We start from the raw sequence: 10,550 nt of genomic DNA, 5'->3' as shown, positions 1-10,550 counted from the left end.
ATTCCCAATGGCTAGGCTGTACTCCAGACGAATTAAATCAGAATCTCTGGAGTTGGGACCTACACATCAGTAGTTTCTAAAACTTCACAGGTGATTCACTATTCCAATTAATATCAGTTACCACTGAAAAATCAAATGAGCTTTAGTAGGAAATAAATATTCATAAGACAAAATAATATGTAGCCATCAAAATAATTTTGTGAAGAATATTCAATGATATGGAAATATGCTCAAGCTGGTCAATTCAATATCATTTCATCAAAAACTTAGAGGGGACATATGAAAATGTCTGGCATATAGCAGAAATTTACAAAATTGTGATTATCTCAATATTATAGATGTACATTAAATAGACACGTAACAATAAGTAATATGCACATATCAAGCGAGAGGTGTGTTGTGTCAGCCACAGTCTCATTCATTGGGATGCTGATGAGACTAAACCATCCTTACTGTCAGTCCAGGTCCAATTTGGACCTTTCCTCTGATATTGTGTTAGGTTTGTGTTTTCCTTTAATCTCCTTCCATATTCTCCCTCACCAAGCAGATCTCTGCAATTCCCTGCCATCTGACCAGAAAGGCAGTGCAGTGTTGTGGTTAAACACACAGGCTCGGGACCAGGTTTGAATTTCTCCCCACCACTCATTCACTACCTGTCATGGCTGAGTTATTGAATTTCTCTGGCCTTTATATTCATCATCTATAAAATGAGAATGGTGATTGGACCTCCTTCATGAGTGAATCAGGATGAAATAAATTAATGAACATAAGTGACTCAGACTCGGGCCTTGCAGAGAGTAGATGGGAGTTTTATTTATTCATTCAACAAAAAGATGAAATCTGCATACCAAGCCCTGCAATTTGATGGGAATCATCAGCAACAACAAGAAGCAGGCACCATCCTGCTCTCACTGCATTTACCATCTCACAGGAGAGACAGACAGTTATGTCAGCAATCACAACAAGCTGTGATGGACGCAGTGCGAAGTGGAGTGAAGAGAGAAACACCTGGCATCTTTGGAGGGTGTCAGGTAAGGAGTAAATAACTTTCTGGAGTAAATAACATCTCACTGGGAATAGGAAGAAAAATTGGAGGCGAGCCAAATAAAGAGCCCCTCTCTAGGTAAATGTCTAGGTAAATGAAGAGTGTCTAGGTAAATGTAGAAAACCATGGAAATATCCACCGGTGAGGGCGAGCATGGCATACTTAAGGAACTGGAAGAAATGCATTTTCAATGAAATACAAGGTTTGAAGATGAGGGGCCTTATCCCATAAAGGAAATTTTCTGCAAAGTTGGCAAGGGCCACATCTCAAAGACTTTTTAAATCAAGTTTATACCTCATCCTAATATAATGGGAGACTATAAAAGGGAGCTAATAAAAATCACATTTCTGTTGTGAAACTACCTCTCTGTTATAGAGAGAGACAAGATTATGATAAGGAGATGAGTTAGGGAGCTTTTGAAATAATATGATGCAGTAATGCAGTAAGTGGCCTGGATGAGAGAAATGCTAATGGGAAATGAGATCCGTGGGTGAAGTTATGGGGTATGAATCAGATAAAAATCAAAGGAATTTACTTACTGAACACATGTTCAGCTTTGGGTATAGTGAGCTGAAGATAGAGTGACCAGTTTGCTCAAACAGCCCTGGTTTATGCCTGTTGACTTAGTGTAATTATTAAGCAGACCACTCTGATTTGTGTGTTGAAGTGTCTTTAAGACCTTGAAGTGGAGAAGATGGGCAGCTGAATTGTCCTTCTTACCCGCTGGAACAAGATTGTGATGAGAGGGAGATTCAGGAACCAACATCTTGTAGAGGGTTATTGTAGCCATGTGCCTGGGGGAGAAAAAGAGATTGTAATGAAAAGAGGTACCCCAAGGAGCACAAATTTTAAGAGGCAAGCTACAAAAGGAGCTTTGAGCCAGAGTTTGCCTACTAATTGCAAACAACCCTTGATCCATATGTGTCATTGCTCAAAGTTTAGGCTAAGTACATAGTTCACCTCAAATGCTTTTCCATTGCTCCAGTTCTTACTCTGTTTACTTTTTCATAAATCTTGAAACTGCTCAGAAGCAACAAAGCACAGTAAACTGGACTTCGGTATCAGACAGATTCTAATCTTGGCTGCGTCAATTATTAGCCATATAGCCATATGACATTAGGCAAATAATGTAATCTCTCTGATTCTTCATTTTCTCACATATGTAATGAAAACGATATTTTCCCTGATTTTTTTTTCTTGGTACAGATGAAAGAATGTATTTAAAGTATCTGATACCTAACAGACATTTCAAAGGATAATTACTTTCATGATTAGCATTACTATTAGATGTACTCTTCTTCACAGCAGTTAAGCTACAAATGTGATTGCTAGAAAATGCCATCTCTTCTGGACTACTTATTCTCTCTGGGATCCATTTTGGGTGTTTTTTTGTTTGTTTGTTGGTTTCAATGGTTGATTATTTGAAAATTTGTTTGTTTTTGTTTTACTTCTCTTCCCTTCCCCATTGATGCTTTTAAAAATATTTATCCATTCTTTAAGGTCTATATTAAATAATCTCCATGAATGCATATCTGATTACTCCCTAACTAGAGAATAACCCTCTTACCTTTGACAATTTAGAACACTTCTTAGATTGCTTTTTCATGGTCATGTTTGACTTTATACCACAGTCATTTGTAAGTTTATGTAATTCTTCCTAGACAGGTGACTTCAATGACTCATCTTTGGGACGTCTATGGTGCTTAGCACAAAGTCTGGCACAAAGCACAACCTTTATAAGTAGAAAATTAATGGCACTGAATCAGATTTTTGTAGTAAGGATCACTAATTGTCCTAAATTCATTTTACACAAATACCCTTCTCCACACAGAATTACTGAAACGTTTGCATTTATATTTTCTCTGATATTCAGGATCTAGATGCCCTGGGACAGGTCTGAGAAGAGGAGAGTGTCCAGACTCTTGAGAGGAAGCTAATGAGTCTGGTTGCAAGGCATAAAACTTAAAAAAAAAAAAAAAAAAAAAAAAAAAAACCCTCCATAAAGCAGATATAACTCACATTCTAGCAGGATGAATGTCTCCAAAGTCCCCTGGCCTAATGGGGTCTTCTGTCCCTTTAGATTTATTACCTTTAGTCTCATATTGATTCCCCCTATGGAGAGCAACAACAAAAATTACCACCACCACCCTCTTCAAATTTCTAAGAATTCAGGTGTCATGAAGAACTGCTTGCATTTATCCATGGCACCTGCGCCTCTTATTTCCTGGTGCCGCTAAAGTCTACATTTATCTATGCTTTATCTTCTCTCCTATATATGCTCTCTTTTCTTTGCCCTTTGCCCTGTGTTGGTTACCCCCTCAATCACTTTTTCAAGAAATCCCCAAAACAACTTTGTATCAAGGAACTTGAAATAGAACATGAAAAGTCTTTTTCAGAAAAATCCCCTAAATGATCCAGAGATTTCACATACTACTATGAGCTAAATGTTTGTGTTCTCCCAAAATTAATATGTTGGAGCCCCAACTCCCAATGTGAACCCTACCAGAAAATTGATCTTGAACTTTCCTGCCTCCGGAAATGTGAGAAAATAAATTTCTGTTGTTTAAGCCACACAGTATTTTGTTATGACAGCCTGAGCAGACTATGGTGGGCAAACACACACACACACACACACGCACACTTTTGTAAATATTTATTCTTCTCATGGGAAATACATGGAATAGAAAACTAGAATTATTATTTATTGATCATAAGCAAAGCCCACTATGGGGACAGAGCCAGGAATGCAGTTTCCAGGCTCTCGGCCTCACATGGAAAGGTGCTGGCTCAGGTACTAAATGGCCATCAACTGTGATTGGATGGCCATCAGCTGTGGCTAGTTGGCCGTCAGCTGTAACCAGTGAGCCATTGGCCACTAATATAACTATGGTGGCTACGCTAGCTAAAATGGGGGGCTAGCAAGAAGATGGTGGCTGAGCTAGCAAGCGCAGATTGCAGATAGCAAGTGGGGTTGGTTGGCAGAGGGAAGTGGATGGCAGGTTGTGGATCATGTGGCTCCTGCTTCCTGTGTCTCCAACCCAGCTGCCAGTGGTATGACTCCCCTATCTATGGCTCCGTGGGTGTTCCGTTTTGGCCTCACCATGTCCTGCGTTCTTATGTGGGGAGCGGGAGCTGAGACCCCACATGAAACCCTGCATGACACCCGCTGATTCCTAAAACATAGACTATATATTTCTAAACAATTTATCTTTAGTAGAGAAATGCTACTTGCTTTTTATGTTCCTAAAAAAGAATAACATATGTGCTTGCCAGTATTCTGTGCAAGGTAAGAAATTTGTGAGTAGAGGGAGATCCAAAATGGCAGAGCAGATAAACACTGTGCCTACTTCCTTCCCTGAACAAACTAAAATTAAAACTAAATTATAGAACAGTCAACCTGAAGTACCATCTGAACAGAAGTTTTATAACTAAAGATATGAAGAAGAAGCCACATCAAGACTGGTAGAAGGGAAGGAGACACAGAACTGGCTAATGGGGAGGTTGAGAATAGGGAGGGATATCTCGGCCATGGAGGTTCCCCCCGGAGGAGTGAGGGACCTGAGCCCCACACCAGGCTCCCCAGCCCAGAGTACTGGTACCAAGAAGAAGAGCCGCCACAACATCTGTCTGTGAAAATCAGCGAGGATTCCAATCATCCAGGTGGGACAGAAGGTGGTGGGAAACCCAGGTGTCCTCTTAAAGGGTCCGTGCACAGACTCTCTCACTCACAGGCACTCACCTTGGGCTCCAGCAGAAGAACAGTAACTCAGGGGATGTTGGAGACATATGGAGACAGCTGAGTTATGTGGTTTTGGGAGAGGGCTAGAGGACAGTTGGCATTTTCCCTATAAGGAGTCCTCCTCCCGTACAGCCGGCAGACTGGTGCCATCTTTCCTGTGTTGAGCCCTCCCCCTACAGCCAAATCTGAATCTGATTGGCCGGGTTAGCTCTGGGACTCCTCCCTGCTGACTCATCAAAGTGGATTAATTGACTTTCCCTAAAAACATCCCAAGGATTCTCACCTTTGTGTTTTACTCACATCATTCTGTCCACATAGAAACACAAGGCTTTTTATTTTTCTGCTAGCTGAAATCTTGTATATTTTTCAGATTCAATTTATGCCACTCCTCCTATAATCCACTTCTAGCTCTTCACCTATAAAGCATTTCTGTCATATATGTACTCACATTATTTTAGAATGTCATATACATTCTAAATTGGATTGTAGTCTTGTTCATGAGTCATTTGCACTAAGAGTACTTAGGAACGAGACGTCCAGGGGAGATGTCTGGGTCATCACTGATTGCCTCATAGAGTCCAGCACAATACCTTGCAAAAGTAAGGACTCCATAAAGGTAGTCTATGTGGGCAAATACAGATGTGCCCTGGTTAGTATATGCTCATTGGGAGGGAATCAGTGATCTGAGACTAGTCCAGAGATTACCTAAATGTCTGTATCTGGCTAGCACTATAAACTATACTGACCACCAGCATGTATGGCATCTCTTGTTGCAGCATTAAATCACGTATCAGTTAACCTTTATATTACTTTTCTAGTCATACATGATAAGTACTTAACATGGAAATGGTGCTTGTATTTGACATTTGTGGCTAGGGAGCCATCAATGGCAAATCTAAAGTCTGGTCAGTTTGAGGTTAATTCAAGTCAACTCAATTTAACGAATGTGTCTTGAGCACATAATCAGCTGTGATTAAGATCCCATATTTGGTTCATATGACTTTCTCCTTTTTGTTAAACACAGCAAATTATTTTCTACCATCAGATCTCTATTTTATACTTTGTAAATTTAGATATCAGACATAATTATTTATTAGAAAAATGTTAAAATACCAGGATGCATAATAACCTAAGTATTTTTGTTTTTCAGATGATTTCAGCATCACTCAGAAATTTATAGAGGAGAAATTTGGATATATGTGAGTTTCTCTAAAGCCTTTTTGATGATTATGGTGTTTATCATAATATTATCTGATGTATTCCAGAAATGTTAATGCTTCTCAAAATAATTTAATTAAGTAGACAGTATATCGAAAAAGTAAGTACAATATTAATCATAAAATTCAGGTGAGGCAATTGAATCATCAAGAAGTTGTAAAATTTATAGCCTCATACTTCGATGACTTCCTGAGGCTAGTCAACAAGTAGATGTTCCTGTGAGTTTTTGCTCGACATACGTGGTATATCTACAGTTAATCACCGTGTACTCTGTGTGGATTATTGCAGCACCACCATTGCCTTTGCTCAATATATTCAGGAGGCATCCTCTGAAGGAGTAGAAATGTTGGTAAAAGCTGTGACAGAATATAAAGATCAATGCTTGGCTAACGTGATATTCCCATAGTGTTCAAAATTATCAATAAGTAAATTGTTTGCATTTCTTAGATAAGCAAGTTTGTCGACACAGAGAAATTTTGGCTTAAAATATAAAAAGAGAGATGCTCCATGCTCCTCATTTTTATTTGGCCTGACTTGGGTATTTAGGGTAAGGTAGTTTCCTAGGAGAATTGCAATTCTATATTATGACGCACAGGAGAACTTGGCAATGAGCTTGCAGTCCATGCCATATGTATACAGACACAGGGTAGCAAAATGCCTGCAAAGTGCACAGAAGTACAGAGGTACCCTCAGCTGCCTGTTTCAATATCTACTCTACTATCACACCCTGTTTTCTTGGCCTTTCCCAAATATAGTCACCATCTGCATCTCTAGAAAAGTATTGCCAAATACCACTGCTAAATAAGTTACCAACATATTCACACTCTGACCCTATCACATTGGGAGAGGGGGGAAAAAAGCTGTCATACAAGGGAAAGATAGGCAGCAAAGAAAAGTAAGAGGTTAAGGGACATCAGGATAAGATAGATAAAGTTTCCCAAAGTGCAAAATGGTTGTCAAGGGTGTGGGTCAAGATACTGTGCTGGTGATATTGGGAAAATTGCAATCTTTTTTCCTAAGGGTGATATTCACTCATCATTGTGTTATCTCAGAAGGTTGAGAAAATTCACAATGAATGAAAAGTGTCTTTTACTTCTCTGTTGTCCAGAATGATGCTTTACTGGAAGTGATGTGTGCTGGGAAGGAGCTACCACAAAAGCAAAATTTTTCCTATTGCTGCAGTAAGGTTGTCTTTGAAAGAAGACTGTTTCTTTCGTAATGAGAAAACTATGGGATGTAAGATATAGGAATATATCTTCATATATTCCTTATGAAGAATTGGCTCCTCCATATTTAGAACAGTATTGGATGAGCGAGCTGGCCTCCCTAACTTTGTGATGTGGTGGACAGCAAATGCATTGCTTGACACAGAACTGATTCAGTGCAAAAATGATCGTGAGGCATCAAGGATGGTAATGGAGGTAATTCATAAGGAGTATAGTCAATAGTGTTATAATAACTACGTACGGTGTCATATTGGTACTAGATTTGTTGGGGTGATAGATGGGAGGGGGTTGGTGGTAGTGTGAAAAGAGGTGAGGGGATTAACAAGTACAAATTGGTTGTTACACAGTAGTAATGGGGATGTAAAGTAAAGCATAGGGAATATAGTCAATAATATGGCAATAACTCTGCATAGTGCCAGGTGGGTACTAAACTAGTCAGGGGATCACTTCTTATATACAGAGGGTGCCCAAAAAATGTTTACAAATTTTAAGAAAGGAAAAAAACTGTATTAAAATTGTAATACTCAGTATACACCAATAACAAAAGATGAATGTGTATACATGTGTATACATTTTTGGGGCACCCCTGGTAAATGTCTAGCCACTATGCTGTACACCTAAAACTCATATAAAATAATATTGAATGTCAACTGTAATTGAAACATTAGAAAGGTGGGAAGAAGGTGAAGGGGAATAAGACGTTCAAATTTCCAGGTATAAAACAAATGTCATGGGGATGTAATCTACAGCATAGGGAATATAGTCAATAATATTGACTATTATTGTCAATAATATTGACAATAATATGATAGCATGGTATGGTATCAGATTATTGCTGGACTTATCATGGTGATCACTTATTTAGATATATAAATGTTGAATAACTTTTAAAAGTTTCAAAAGTTCAGGTGGACACCTGAAACTAATATAATGTTGTATGTTAGCTATATTTTAATAACAAAGAAAGTGTGAGTGGGTGGCACTGTGACCTCACAATTTCTGTCATAAGAAAGTAATAAAATGAGTCAGAGCACATCTCCATTACCATCCTTGATGCCTCACGATCATTTTTGCACTGAATCAGTTCTGTGTCAAGCAATGTATTTGCTGTCCACCACATCACAAAGTTAGGGAGGCCAGCTCGCTCATCCAATACTGTTCTAAATATGAAGGAGCCAATTCTTCAGTACCAGAAAGAAGCAGTGGAGTGAATACCTGGATATTGTTTGTGATAGTCTATTTTTTTCTTATCGCAATTTAAAAAGGAAATCAGGGAATCATCTTTCTCATAGTGTAGAGACATCTTAATTTTGGAACATATTCTTAACAGTCACTGGAGCTCACTCTGCAGTCTGCTCTCTTATAGCTCTGGCCCTAGTACCAAGCCCAAAAACATGAGCTAAGTTTGTCTGAAACTGTTGATCTCCCCTTCCATCACTAGAAGCTAGCTATGACTCCTGATACTCTATTGTGTGGCTCCTTAAATCACCAAGGAAATTATCCCAGCTGAGGTGGGTAAGGGCTTTCATCCACCCAAATGGGATAGGTTTCCATTCTCTGTCACTTACAACACCCCCGCCCCCGCCCCGTGATACTACTCCTTATTCTCTAGTAATACTGCTCCTTAATTCAATTCTTCCCTTGAGATTCTTAAGATCAGCTTTTTAAGGAACCAGTACCTAAGGTCCAGATAGAAATTGACTAAGTGAATAAATGAAGAAATTCACAACAAAAAGACCCAAGTAAGACCTGAATGTATATAAAGAGTAAATATGAAAAAATCATCTTTTCATTTGCATGCTGTATTTTTCAGATACTGTCCAGGTAATGGCTTATAGTCTAGTGCTGAAAAATTATACAAAGTTCACGTGAATTAAATAAAATGGGAAAAAATGGCTACTAATCCACCTATTTATTTACCATCATGTGTAACACTTTATTAATATAAAATCTTTCATTAGTCAGAAAATGATTCTACCTTTCCCAGAAGAGATATCCAAAATGCTAAAATACTTTATTTGGTATCATGCAACTATTCATGTATTTATTCAACAGTTACTCACACAAGAGAGATGATTTGGATAATTTTAGATCAGTTGAACTGATGCAAAAGTGACACCATCATATGGAACTTTACTACGTCTATCAGTATGGAACATGCAGTTCTTGATGTATTTTAATTTGGGAGAATTTTCATTTTTTCATATTTTAAAATAGAATGTATCATTATTATTAGCTCAAAGCACAAACTTGCATGATTCAAATTTGCATAATATTCAATTTACTATATTTACTGTTTGGAAATCCAAGATATTATTATAAGGCAGGATGCTGCGATTTGTAGTTTAGAATACTTATAGCACATAGTATAAATCAATTTATTCATCTAATTTTATTAAACTCCTTATGTATCAGGTTATGCTAAGTGCCAAGGGAGACACATGGACTTCTAATTCATGGTCCCCTTTGGTGAGAAAAGGTAGCCATTAGTTTAGTGCAAAAGTCATTGCGCTTTAAAAGGTTACAAATAATTGCAAAACCCGCAATTACTTTTGCACCAACCTAATAGTTGAAGAGAAAGACATATAAATGAACTGATACCATTAACTGGGCCTGTTCTCAGGAGTCCAAACCAGGTGTGTTCAAATTCCAGCTCTAGGACTCAGATTTTTACATATTTAAAATGGATATGAAATCTACCATTATTACAATAAAACATGAAAGCTGTAATAATTCAAGTTCTAAGGGAAAAGGAGCATCAGAAAAGGAACTAGATAACTATGCAGGGACGTTTCCTCAAAGAAGGTGAACTTTGAGTTGAATTAATCAAATAGAGAGAGCAAGACATCCCAGGCAGAAGGAAAACACATACATGAAAAAGGATGGTGTGTTAATGAATAGTATAGAATTCAATCTGACTAGAATATTGAAGGGAAGGTGAAAAAAGAGATTGGAAAAGTGACTAAGAGGAGCAAAGAGAGTTGTTAGGTGAGAAGGGAAGGGTAGAAATGATGTGACTTCATGTATAATTTCTATTTAGCCAGTATATCTGCTATAAAACAGAAATCTTATCACACTGTCAACTGCCCCTTCACAAGCCAAATGCCTAAAATTGTTAACGATAGTAATAAAAATAACTGAGCCCTTATTGCTTAACTCCAGGGTTCACCCTTTACATTTTATTCTGCGTTTATGATGTACTCTGGATTTATGCAACACCAGCATGGGCCAGTGAAGTATACTAATTTCTCAGTTAAGATTTTGAATAATGAGTTGAGAAGCAACACTTACTTACTTATTTATTGTCCAATCTGTGCACATG

This window comes from Rhinolophus sinicus, chromosome 1 (genome assembly GCF_057876585.1).
Source record: "Rhinolophus sinicus isolate RSI-liver-muscle chromosome 1, RSI-T2T, whole genome shotgun sequence".
Lineage (NCBI taxonomy): Eukaryota > Metazoa > Chordata > Mammalia > Chiroptera > Rhinolophidae > Rhinolophus > Rhinolophus sinicus.
This window is presented reverse-complemented; position numbering follows the sequence as displayed.